At 36.6% G+C, this 13,641-nt stretch overlaps 2 long non-coding RNA genes across 2 annotated transcripts; both read right to left on the minus strand.

The window, feature by feature from the left end:
- Positions 1–1,691: 1,691 nt before the first annotated feature.
- Positions 1,692–4,055, minus strand: LOC122321922 (uncharacterized). Its single transcript, XR_011441824.1, has 2 exons — positions 3,032–4,055; positions 1,692–2,957 (listed from the first exon to the last, which is right to left on the minus strand). It is a non-coding gene; the product is annotated as an uncharacterized lncRNA (long non-coding RNA).
- Positions 4,056–11,826: 7,771 nt separating this feature from the next.
- LOC138925666 (uncharacterized) lies at positions 11,827–13,410 on the minus strand. Its single transcript, XR_011441851.1, has 2 exons — positions 13,166–13,410; positions 11,827–13,091 (listed from the first exon to the last, which is right to left on the minus strand). It is a non-coding gene; the product is annotated as an uncharacterized lncRNA (long non-coding RNA).
- Between the last annotated feature and the right edge of the window lie 231 nt (positions 13,411–13,641).

Here is a 13,641-nt window from a genome sequence, read left to right on the forward strand (position 1 = left end):
CAACTTCGTCTACTGTTGGAGCATTAAATGTGCGTTCGTGTGTTCCAGATGGTCGTTTATCTGTTTTGATGACAACTTTATAGTCATCATTTGGCATGCGCTCTAAAGCACTCTTAAACAACCTGACCAACGCATGATGTTCATGAAGCAGACACTGCAAGTCTTGAAGAATTGCTCGCTTCATTCCTGCATTGATCCCTAGGCGTCGATCAAGTTGTTCTTCCATGTTGCCCATGAAATATATTTGTAAAAGTTTATTCTGTGTATCTTCGAAAAGTAGTAATGATCCAATTCGATGGTGAATCTGTCCTTGTATCCTTGAAACAAAATAAAAACCAGACAGTATTAACTGGGTTATAAACACTTTTTCTGTAGGAGAGTAGTATAATACATACCAATAGATAAACTAAGTTATTCTTTAACTACATTCTATGTAAGTACAAAAATAAATACCTTAAATGTCGGATTAAAACCTCCTTGAGGTTTGACGTCATTTGGAAACAACTATTGTATTTTCGAGTATTTGCAAGAAAGTGGCGTGATTCTTGTGTTTCGCCGCAAAGCAATGAATACAATGGCTCATGTGGCGGAGTCAACACTGGCAATTTCACTTTACCATTAACGCAGCATAATCCAGGCGTTTCTCCGGAAAACTTTAATGAACCACAATACTCGCAAACAACGTCCATTTGCCCAATGCAAACGCTAGGATGAAAGCTGTAATCATTGTATCGAAACGCAGCTCGATTCAAATCAGCTAAATATCTTTTTCTGCGTCGCAAATGTAACGTGTAACGGTAGTGGTGATCAATCCGGGATTCTATACTTGCGGGGCACGCTTTACTATTCCGGCTCGGGCTCGTCGGCTTGGGGGGTGGTGGTCTTGCTCCGTACAGAATCCCACACAACTACACATTATTATTAATTAGAAATCGAAATTAGCGTGCTGCGACAAAAAAATACTCAAACAGGAAAACTGTAAAAATATCTAGAGCTAAACGATAACCGGAAGAACAGAAGGACCGTTTCAGAGAAACCAGAAGAAAGGGAAAGAAAAAGAGGTGAGAAATAAAAAGAAAGGTTGCGATACACAGCTGGAATGTGTACGCTCTATGCCCTACCCAACCTACGACCCTCTCCGCTCGAGCATGGCTCTGAGGATCCCTTCACATCCTAGGGTCTGAGAAACAACAGCGTGGTTCAGTTATAAGTTTAGTTATTCATTATATTATTATTTTTTTCAAACGTTATAAAAGGTAATAATTAAAAGATACATGTTTTGTTTTGTGCGATAGAAAATTATAACCAAAGATTGTAATCAAATATTCAAAATTAGGGGGTAGCAATATAGTAATTATAACAATAACTTAAAACTAAATATTAAGGAATAAAAAAAAAAATGTATTAATGTTAGAAGATATTAAAATCATTAAAGTAATGGCCTGATTAATAAAAAAAATTAAACAAAAATTTAAATTCCTATCCCAAACGTGGCAATTATCTTGGCAGGCGAAATTCGAAAATAAAGTTAATCTATTTCGTTAATTGGCGTTGTTCATTTCATATTTAAAAAGGAAAAAAAAAATTTTTTTTTTTCAAGTCTTTATAAAAATTTTCAAACATATTTTTTCAGTGTATTTAAAACTTTTCTTTTATCTAAAATATTTTCATGTTTTCATTCTCATCTAATCTCTAATTATTTTTATTTCAATAATATTAAATTAAATAAAATTCATTCCAAAATTTCTCTCAGTGTAGCCAAAGCTCGCTGACTAAAAGATAAGCTCGCTGTAAATATAACCGTTCTTAGATTCTTCTTTTTTCCATCTTTCTACTTTTTTTGCAAAATTCGTTTTAGTGAGAATGTTACTTACACCAACAAAAAAAATGATAATTTCATGCAGCTCATTTTTTTTTTTTTTTTTTTTGTAAAAAGTAAATATAAATTAAGAAAACAAACTCACTTGCATTTCCATGACGAAAGATCGATCTCCCGCGCTGGCGTGCTGAAAACGGAATTTTGGGGGGCTTTTCCCATAATTTTCGGGAAATTCTGAGACGCAAATAATTTAAATTTCTTTGTAACACATCAGAGCTTTTCTTTCAGTGCTTCTTGCTCTTTCAAACCAAACTCAGCAACCAAAACAAAAATAAAAGGAAAAAAAATCAAAAAAAAATAAAAAATAAAAAAATAAAACTTAGCAATTCAAATTTCGAGGAGCCTTTCTAATTTCTCTTTGCCGCACGTTTTCACATTTTTAACTTTATTTATATAAATTTTCCATTTTTTTAACTTATTCTTTATTTATAACATTTTTTAACTATTTATTCTTTTAACATCTTCTTTTAGGTTTTCGCTTCACCTTTTCATTCATTCTTTCTACAATAATTTGCTTTTTAGCACTGTTTTAGCTGAATTATATTTTTAGGTTTATTTATTTAAATTCCCACTTCATTGTTTGTAGTGTATTACTCTTAAAAATTTTGGTATAACCAAAAAAAAAATAAATTTTAATTTTTGTTTCTGCACATTTTTCGTTCACGTTTTTTTTTTTTTTCTTTTTTTTATAGCTCGCAAGCATTAATCTTTATTATTTAATATTTTTGTTCCATTATAGTTTTTTGTTTTATATTTTTCTCTGTGTACACGTGGTTTTTTTGGGGACTTTAGGTTAAATTCACATTTTTCACTCCCACTAGGCTTTTTCGCCCACTGTCACAATCAAAAAAAATGCTGGCCCACGGAGTTGCCGATCCCTCGATGGGATGAATAAGGCGCTCCGCGGGACACTGAGGATCGCTGGGCCGGCTCAGGGTGTGCTCCACTTGGATGCCGGGCCGTTGGATGAGCCACGTGGAGGTGGATTTTCCTGGGCAAGGCCGGTAACTCCTAAGGGTTCCTATTTTTCTTCCTTCCTTGGGTGGGTTGGCAGATTAGGCAGGTTTATCTGGGTAATCTAAAGAAATAACCCAAAAAGAATTTAACTCATGTGTGAGCAATGACTCCCACATGTCAAGGTAAGGAACTTACATGGACAGGTCTTTCTGCTCTGAAGGTTCGATTGAAAAGAACCTAAGATTCCAGAGCGGAAATACACGTCAGTCAAACACAGCGCCATCATAGGTAAATACAGCTTTCCAGTGCATACCTGCATACAGCTGATAAGAAGCTGCATCTCGGATGGCAACTCTAAGTTTACCTAATCGGTAATCTACGCTTACGATCTTTGGCGCCAAATATAAAAACATTTGAATTTTTCTTTGGCTTCAGTCGCCAGTACAAAACCCCCCCGCTAAAATCAGACTAGGGTATGATCGAGAGAATACTCTAGACTGATTCCGACTGAAGCTATTGTCGAATGTCTTTAGCGTGGTAAGTACCTACAACTTTTCCTTGAAGGTCTTCCAGTTCATAGTAGAGGTTACCGATCTTTCTTCGAATCCGAGACTTTACAAACATTGGACCGAATTTGGCGTTATATCCAGTTTGAAAGCAGCTTTGCTTAAAGTTACGTCGATATACCTCTTGACCTTCAGTATACGTGACATTACGAGTACGGAGATCATAGCGCTTCTTGTTTTCCTCGTGCTTTCTGTACATTTGCTCGCATGCTTGTTTGCGAACTATTTCGAAAGAATCCTGCCTGCCAAATCGTAGCGAACGATCGTTCAAAAGATTTAAACGTCGGAGCAGAGAATAGGTTGAACCAGAGGTAACCATATGCTGTCCAAAAGCCATGTAGTACGGACTTGTTCCAAGGCTGGAGTGTATGGAAGACCTCAGCGCACAGGATATCCTGTTCAGAACTTCATCCCAATCCTTCTGATCCGGGCGTATATACGCTCTAATGGCGGATATGACCGACCTATTTACACGCTCCGAGGCGTTAGCCTGAGGTGAATAAACAGCAGTCAGAGTATGATTAATGCTATATTCCTGCATTAATCCTCGAAACGCTTTCGACCGAAATTGGGACCCGTTATCTGACACTATCGTTTCAGGGACTCCAAAAGTCATAAACAGTTCACTGTCTAGATACTTCACAATTGCGCTAGAATCAAGGAGCAGATAGAGACGCAAAATTTGGCACGAATTTCCGATACCATCCACACATCCCCATAAAGCTTCTCAAGTTCTTTAGGCTTTTTGGTAAAGGAAAGTTGGTAATCGCAGACACCTTTTCTGGGTCTGTACGGATTCCGCCGTCACCTATTATATGACCTAGATAACGCACTCGCCGCATGCAGAAGTGACTTTTGCCAATGTTGATTGTCAAACCTGCACGCCTGATGTGCAATGCTAACTCCCTGAGAACTTCGAGGTGATCTTCAAAACTTGCAGATACTATTAGAAGATCATCTAAATATATAAAAACTTCGTTCCTCATGTGAGCTGGCACTACCTTGTCCATTAAACGAGACATGGTGCTCGTAGCATTGCATAAGCCAAACGGCATTACTTTAAATTGGTATAACGGTCTACCTGGTACCGTGAACGCAGTCTTATCGCGCGACTGAACATCTAAAGGCACTTGCCAATAAGCATCCTTTAAGTCTAAGCTAGTTATAATTTCTGCTTTCGGTAATCGGCTCAAAATCCCATTTATTTGGGGAAGAGGGTACGCGTCCTTTTCCGTGAAACTATTGACTTTCCGGCAATCTAAACATATTCTAACTTTCCCTGGTTTAGTAACCATCACTATCGGGGAGGACCATGCACTCTCCGATTCCTCTATCACACCCAATTGCAACATTCTGTCGATTTCCGTATACATTGCCTTCTCGACTGCAGGAGATACAGGGAAATGCCGCTGTTTGATGGGCTTCGCCATTCCTACATCAATAGTGTGAGTTATCAAATTTGTCCTGCCTAATCCTTCCTGAGTAAAAGAAGGAAAACAACTTATAGTATTTGCCAATTTAGCTTTTTCGTCTTCCGACAAATCGTGTTGATCCACCTCATCTGGGCGGGCTACCTTAGGCGATTCTATTTCCGAAATCTTTAAATGTGTTGGAAGAAGATCGTATAACTTCCAAAAGTCTATGCCAAGATATAAATCTTGTTTGAGTGAAGGTACGACCCACAGTTTTAAAGGCTTCTTATCATTGCCGTATTCTACGTCAATGTTTAGAACTCCTACTATATTTTGGGATTTCCCGTCTGCTGTCGCAGCGCTGCCTTTTATGGCTCGGTATTCCTTATTCTTTATCACTTCCTTAGCTAATTCTTCTCCTATGCAACTAATCGAAGCTCCCGAATCTAACAAACCGTATACAACGCGATCGAGCAATTGAACCGGTAGAAACGGTCGAGGATCTCTAGTTCCTGCGGGTATGGAATTAATGTGTTTCAAACTGTCTTTGCATCTTTTCACATTTTTCCAAAAAGCCTTTAACCTTCGTGAATTTCGTTTAGCTACGTTAGCTACCTTTTGTACTTCATGGATTGCGACGTCCCTTAACTTTGAAATTTTGCTATGAAGCAGAGAGCTATCTGGGACTATTTGTTCGTCTGGGGAAGAGAGAGATACACTTTGAAGAGTGTCCTCTATTGGTCGGTCATTGTAGACTGATTTCGACTGGCATATGAAGTCTTCTGTTTGTATTGCGACTTCGATATGCCTTGCTTGGAGTTTTTTGAACATTTACTGCAACTTGGCTTGTACGTGTTAGCCGCGCCGCATCCGTAACAAAAAACACGTCTCTCTGAGAGACAATCCTGATACCTATGTCCTTCGCCTTGGCAGTTCCAGCATTTCAAGGAAAAGGCTTCGATTTCTGCCTCGCCCTCAGGTTCTGATTCTTGGAGATCTACCATTTCATCTCCAAATTCAGCTACTTCACGCCTAAAAGGAACAACCTTAGTGTACCCACTACATCTCTTGACATCAGCGAGAAATGCTTCGCGACGCCTACAAATCTCCCTTAATTCGGACACCGTTTTTATCTCCAGATTCAGGATTTCATGCCGAATTTCAGGACGAAGATTACTTTTAAGTACTCGGACAAGTTTACTTGACTCCCAGGGCTGTTCTAACTGATCAATTAGTCCTGAAATGTTGTCGTAGAAGCTATCGAAGGATTCGTTTGGTTTCTGTTTAGTCATTCTAATTATTTCCTCTATGTCATTATCATCTCTACTGTGCCTGAATTGAAGTCGTAAGGCCGCACAAAAATCCTCCCAAGAGATTTCACCGTACGCCTTATGGTACCGCCAATAAAACTCGTTGGCTTTCCCTTCGAATAGAACACTGCAGTTCCTACACAAAACGGTAAAGTTTCCGTCCAGCATTTGCCTTGTGAGGGCTTCGACCCTATAAATAAAATTGTCAACAGACATACTTTCTCCAGAAAATTTAATTTTCCAACCATTGAGAATGTGGACCACTTTATCTGGCCGCGTTAGTAATTCAGATGCAACCGTGCGTTGGGAAGCAGGAGAGCGTGGAGTTTCGACTCTATCAAAAACTCTTGGCACCTGATCTTGGAGCTGGGGCTGAGCTGGAATTGGTGTGAGCGTCACTCGATTCACACTTTCCGAGACAGCATTCTGTATTATTTCAGACATCTTCTCAGAGAGAGTGGCTAACATCCTCTGCTCCATGGCTAACAAAGCGACTGCGTTGGCTGTAATAATACTTGAATTCGTATTATTATTGCTAGAACTTCGTATTGAAGTAGAAGGTCCCTCATCTAAAGGATTATTAACCGGCGGAGTAGCTTTAGATCTACTTCGAGTTTCTCGAACTACTTTTTCGGCAGTTTTAGATGCTGTGGCTCTACATGCCGATTCGCAAACTGGACACTTCTCACTGTTCTTCCAATGAGCTTCGATACATTCTCTGTGGAATTCGTGCTGACATGTTGTTGTATATGCGTTTGCTGAACTAATGTCAACTTGACATATAGAACACAAAGAATTTGAGGCACTTCCGACTCTCCTATTCGGCGATCGATCTAACCCCATCATACTCAAATAATTCTCAAAAACTGTGACACACGAGAAAAAAAAAATATCTCAATATAATAAAGAAAAATATAACTCAATAAAATTTATATAAACTGAACCCTTAGCTTGTTGTTCTCGTCCCCAAGGATATGTACATTCTCTTTTCTTACATTTCTCAAAAGGTGTATGGAGTTTGGAAGAAAATTCGTTCAAATTGACTTAAACTTATTCGAAAGATAATCCTTTCTTTCTACCTAAGTTTTGGACGGTGTACTCTTACACTCGTATTCCAGTGTAAACAAGTTTTCCTTCCAGTAGTAAGAATTTAGATTCAGAAGTTACGAAGATAGGATACGACACTTCTCGCAAGTTGTGCCAGTATTTTCCTCTTTGTTCATCGATAACTTCCTTCATAGAACAGTTTGAGTAGCTCAGTGATTGGTTTTTCGATCGCGGACAGAAAATCAACCGAAGTTTTGATTTTTAAATCTGTTTTCCTGCGACTGAAAACTCCAGTCACTTCTGCTTGAGGTAGGAAATTCCCGCTTAATGATCCAATTCCGGCCAGCTTTGAATACTGATATTCTTTCGGCATGAATTCCAGGAATTCGAACACAATCGAAAATTTAGAAAGGTGAAATTTTAAAGTAACGAAGAAATCAAAGAGTTTCTGAAATTATGTCCTTCGCGAGTCTTAATGAACTTGAATTTATTCACTAAGGCCACACACGTTGGGCGCCACTTTTTCTTAATTAATAATAAATAATTATCTGTAACGTGTAACGGTAGTGGTGATCAATCCGGGATTCTATACTTGCGGGGCACGCTTTACTATTCCGGCTCGGGCTCGTCGGCTTGGGGGGTGGTGGTCTTGCTCCGTACAGAATCCCACACAACTACACATTATTATTAATTAGAAATCGAAAATAGCGTGCAGCGACAAAAAAATACTCAAACAGGAAAACTGTAAAAATATCTAGAGCTAAACGATAACCGGAAGAACAGAAGGACCGTTTCAGAGAAACCAGAAGAAAGGGAAAGAAAAAGAGGTGAGAAATAAAAAGAAAGGTTGCGATACACAGCTGGAATGTGTACGCTCTATGCCCTACCCAACCTACGACCCTCTCCGCTCGAGCATGGCTCTGAGGATCCCTTCACATCCTAGGGTCTGAGAAACAACAGCGTGGTTCAGTTATAAGTTTAGTTATTCATTATATTATTATTTTTTTCAAACGTTATAAAAGGTAATAATTAAAAGATACATGTTTTGTTTTGTGCGATAGAAAATTATAACCAAAGATTGTAATCAAATATTCAAAATTAGGGGGTAGCAATATAGTAATTATAACAATAACTTAAAACTAAATATTAAGGAATAAAAAAAAAAATGTATTAATGTTAGAAGATATTAAAATCATTAAAGTAATGGCCTGATTAATAAAAAAAATTAAACAAAAATTTAAATTCCTATCCCAAACGTGGCAATTATCTTGGCAGGCGAAATTCGAAAATAAAGTTAATCTATTTCGTTAATTGGCGTTGTTCATTTCATATTTAAAAAGGAAAAAAAAAATTTTTTTTTTTCAAGTCTTTATAAAAATTTTCAAACATATTTTTTCAGTGTATTTAAAACTTTTCTTTTATCTAAAATATTTTCATGTTTTCATTCTCATCTAATCTCTAATTATTTTTATTTCAATAATATTAAATTAAATAAAATTCATTCCAAAATTTCTCTCAGTGTAGCCAAAGCTCGCTGACTAAAAGATAAGCTCGCTGTAAATATAACCGTTCTTAGATTCTTCTTTTTTCCATCTTTCTACTTTTTTTGCAAAATTCGTTTTAGTGAGAATGTTACTTACACCAACAAAAAAAATGATAATTTCATGCAGCTCATTTTTTTTTTTTTTTTTTGTAAAAAGTAAATATAAATTAAGAAAACAAACTCACTTGCATTTCCATGACGAAAGATCGATCTCCCGCGCTGGCGTGCTGAAAACGGAATTTTGGGGGGCTTTTCCCATAATTTTCGGGAAATTCTGAGACGCAAATAATTTAAATTTCTTTGTAACACATCAGAGCTTTTCTTTCAGTGCTTCTTGCTCTTTCAAACCAAACTCAGCAACCAAAACAAAAATAAAAGGAAAAAAAATCAAAAAAAAATAAAAAATAAAAAAATAAAACTTAGCAATTCAAATTTCGAGGAGCCTTTCTAATTTCTCTTTGCCGCACGTTTTCACATTTTTAACTTTATTTATATAAATTTTCCATTTTTTTAACTTATTCTTTATTTATAACATTTTTTAACTATTTATTCTTTTAACATCTTCTTTTAGGTTTTCGCTTCACCTTTTCATTCATTCTTTCTACAATAATTTGCTTTTTAGCACTGTTTTAGCTTAATTATATTTTTAGGTTTATTTATTTAAATTCCCACTTCATTGTTTGTAGTGTATTACTCTTAAAAATTTTGGTATAACCAAAAAAAAAATAAATTTTAATTTTTGTTTCTGCACATTTTTCGTTCACGTTTTTTTTTTTTTTCTTTTTTTTATAGCTTGCAAGCATTAATCTTTATTATTTAATATTTTTTTTCCATTATAGTTTTTTGTTTTATATTTTTCTCTGTGTACACGTGGTTTTTTTGGGGACTTTAGGTTAAATTCACATTTTTCACTCCCACTAGGCTTTTTCGCCCACTGTCACAATCAAAAAAAATGCTGGCCCACGGAGTTGCCGATCCCTCGATGGGATGAATAAGGCGCTCCGCGGGACACTGAGGATCGCTGGGCCGGCTCAGGGTGTGCTCCACTTGGATGCCGGGCCGTTGGATGAGCCACGTGGAGGTGGATTTTCCTGGGCAAGGCCGGTAACTCCTAAGGGTTCCTATTTTTCTTCCTTCCTTGGGTGGGTTGGCAGATTAGGCAGGTTTATCTGGGTAATCTAAGTAGCTTAGCTTGGCGGAGTAGCTTTAGATCTACTTCGAGTTTCTCGAACTACTTTTTCGGCAGTTTTAGATGCTGTGGCTCTACATGCCGATTCGCAAACTGGACACTTCTCACTGTTCTTCCAATGAGCTTCGATACATTCTCTGTGGAATTCGTGCTGACATGTTGTTGTATATGCGTTTGCTGAACTAATGTCAACTTGACATATAGAACACAAAGAATTTGAGGCACTTCCGACTCTCCTATTCGGCGATCGATCTAACCCCATCATACTCAAATAATTCTCAAAAACTGTGACACACGAGAAAAAAAAAATATCTCAATATAATAAAGAAAAATATAACTCAATAAAATTTATATAAACTGAACCCTTAGCTTGTTGTTCTCGTCCCCAAGGATATGTACATTCTCTTTTCTTACATTTCTCAAAAGGTGTATGGAGTTTGGAAGAAAATTCGTTCAAATTGACTTAAACTTATTCGAAAGATAATCCTTTCTTTCTACCTAAGTTTTGGACGGTGTACTCTTACACTCGTATTCCAGTGTAAACAAGTTTTCCTTCCAGTAGTAAGAATTTAGATTCAGAAGTTACGAAGATAGGATACGACACTTCTCGCAAGTTGTGCCAGTATTTTCCTCTTTGTTCATCGATAACTTCCTTCATAGAACAGTTTGAGTAGCTCAGTGATTGGTTTTTCGATCGCGGACAGAAAATCAACCGAAGTTTTGATTTTTAAATCTGTTTTCCTGCGACTGAAAACTCCAGTCACTTCTGCTTGAGGTAGGAAATTCCCGCTTAATGATCCAATTCCGGCCAGCTTTGAATACTGATATTCTTTCGGCATGAATTCCAGGAATTCGAACACAATCGAAAATTTAGAAAGGTGAAATTTTAAAGTAACGAAGAAATCAAAGAGTTTCTGAAATTATGTCCTTCGCGAGTCTTAATGAACTTGAATTTATTCACTAAGGCCACACACGTTGGGCGCCACTTTTTCTTAATTAATAATAAATAATTATCTGTAACGTGTAACGGTAGTGGTGATCAATCCGGGATTCTATACTTGCGGGGCACGCTTTACTATTCCGGCTCGGGCTCGTCGGCTTGGGGGGTGGTGGTCTTGCTCCGTACAGAATCCCACACAACTACACATTATTATTAATTAGAAATCGAAAATAGCGTGCAGCGACAAAAAAATACTCAAACAGGAAAACTGTAAAAATATCTAGAGCTAAACGATAACCGGAAGAACAGAAGGACCGTTTCAGAGAAACCAGAAGAAAGGGAAAGAAAAAGAGGTGAGAAATAAAAAGAAAGGTTGCGATACACAGCTGGAATGTGTACGCTCTATGCCCTACCCAACCTACGACCCTCTCCGCTCGAGCATGGCTCTGAGGATCCCTTCACATCCTAGGGTCTGAGAAACAACAGCGTGGTTCAGTTATAAGTTTAGTTATTCATTATATTATTATTTTTTTCAAACGTTATAAAAGGTAATAATTAAAAGATACATGTTTTGTTTTGTGCGATAGAAAATTATAACCAAAGATTGTAATCAAATATTCAAAATTAGGGGGTAGCAATATAGTAATTATAACAATAACTTAAAACTAAATATTAAGGAATAAAAAAAAAAATGTATTAATGTTAGAAGATATTAAAATCATTAAAGTAATGGCCTGATTAATAAAAAAAATTAAACAAAAATTTAAATTCCTATCCCAAACGTGGCAATTATCTTGGCAGGCGAAATTCGAAAATAAAGTTAATCTATTTCGTTAATTGGCGTTGTTCATTTCATATTTAAAAAGGAAAAAAAAAATTTTTTTTTTTCAAGTCTTTATAAAAATTTTCAAACATATTTTTTCAGTGTATTTAAAACTTTTCTTTTATCTAAAATATTTTCATGTTTTCATTCTCATCTAATCTCTAATTATTTTTATTTCAATAATATTAAATTAAATAAAATTCATTCCAAAATTTCTCTCAGTGTAGCCAAAGCTCGCTGACTAAAAGATAAGCTCGCTGTAAATATAACCGTTCTTAGATTCTTCTTTTTTCCATCTTTCTACTTTTTTTGCAAAATTCGTTTTAGTGAGAATGTTACTTACACCAACAAAAAAAATGATAATTTCATGCAGCTCATTTTTTTTTTTTTTTTTTTGTAAAAAGTAAATATAAATTAAGAAAACAAACTCACTTGCATTTCCATGACGAAAGATCGATCTCCCGCGCTGGCGTGCTGAAAACGGAATTTTGGGGGTCGTTTGCCATAATTTTCGGGAAATTCTGAGACGCAAATAATTTAAATTTCTTTGTAACACATCAGAGCTTTTCTTTCAGTGCTTCTTGCTCTTTCAAACCAAACTCAGCAACCAAAACAAAAATAAAAGGAAAAAAAATCAAAAAAAAATAAAAAATAAAAAAATAAAACTTAGCAATTCAAATTTCGAGGAGCCTTTCTAATTTCTCTTTGCCGCACGTTTTCACATTTTTAACTTTATTTATATAAATTTTCCATTTTTTTAACTTATTCTTTATTTATAACATTTTTTAACTATTTATTCTTTTAACATCTTCTTTTAGGTTTTCGCTTCACCTTTTCATTCATTCTTTCTACAATAATTTGCTTTTTAGCACTGTTTTAGCTTAATTATATTTTTAGGTTTATTTATTTAAATTCCCACTTCATTGTTTGTAGTGTATTACTCTTAAAAATTTTGGTATAACCAAAAAAAAAATAAATTTTAATTTTTGTTTCTGCACATTTTTCGTTCACGTTTTTTTTTTTTTTCTTTTTTTTATAGCTTGCAAGCATTAATCTTTATTATTTAATATTTTTTTTCCATTATAGTTTTTTGTTTTATATTTTTCTCTGTGTACACGTGGTTTTTTTGGGGACTTTAGGTTAAATTCACATTTTTCACTCCCACTAGGCTTTTTCGCCCACTGTCACAATCAAAAAAAATGCTGGCCCACGGAGTTGCCGATCCCTCGATGGGATGAATAAGGCGCTCCGCGGGACACTGAGGATCGCTGGGCCGGCTCAGGGTGTGCTCCACTTGGATGCCGGGCCGTTGGATGAGCCACGTGGAGGTGGATTTTCCTGGGCAAGGCCGGTAACTCCTAAGGGTTCCTATTTTTCTTCCTTCCTTGGGTGGGTTGGCAGATTAGGCAGGTTTATCTGGGTAATCTAAAGAAATAACCCAAAAAGAATTTAACTCATGTGTGAGCAATGACTCCCACATGTCAAGGTAAGGAACTTACATGGACAGGTCTTTCTGCTCTGAAGGTTCGATTGAAAAGAACCTAAGATTCCAGAGCGGAAATACACGTCAGTCAAACACAGCGCCATCATAGGTAAATACAGCTTTCCAGTGCATACCTGCATACAGCTGATAAGAAGCTGCATCTCGGATGGCAACTCTTAGTTTACCTAATCGGTAATCTACGCTTACGATCTTTGGCGCCAAATATAAAAACATTTGAATTTTTCTTTGGCTTCAGTCGCCAGTACACAAATTATCTATTTGTTGACTTCTGTTGTTCGCTTGACGATTGCCAACCGAGCTGTTTCACGGGCTGCTTCACTTTGCTCTCGTGATTGAGAAGCACGAAGTCGAGCCATACTATTGCGGCGCTGTGCGACCCCATGCGAAGAACAGGTCGTGGCTGCGGAATTGGTTCGCGGAGAAGATAAAGAAATAGTTGCGCAAAGAAAGGCAGAAATTCAAACTGCACTC

This window comes from Drosophila bipectinata, chromosome XR (assembly GCF_030179905.1).
Source record: "Drosophila bipectinata strain 14024-0381.07 chromosome XR, DbipHiC1v2, whole genome shotgun sequence".
Lineage (NCBI taxonomy): Eukaryota > Metazoa > Arthropoda > Insecta > Diptera > Drosophilidae > Drosophila > Drosophila bipectinata.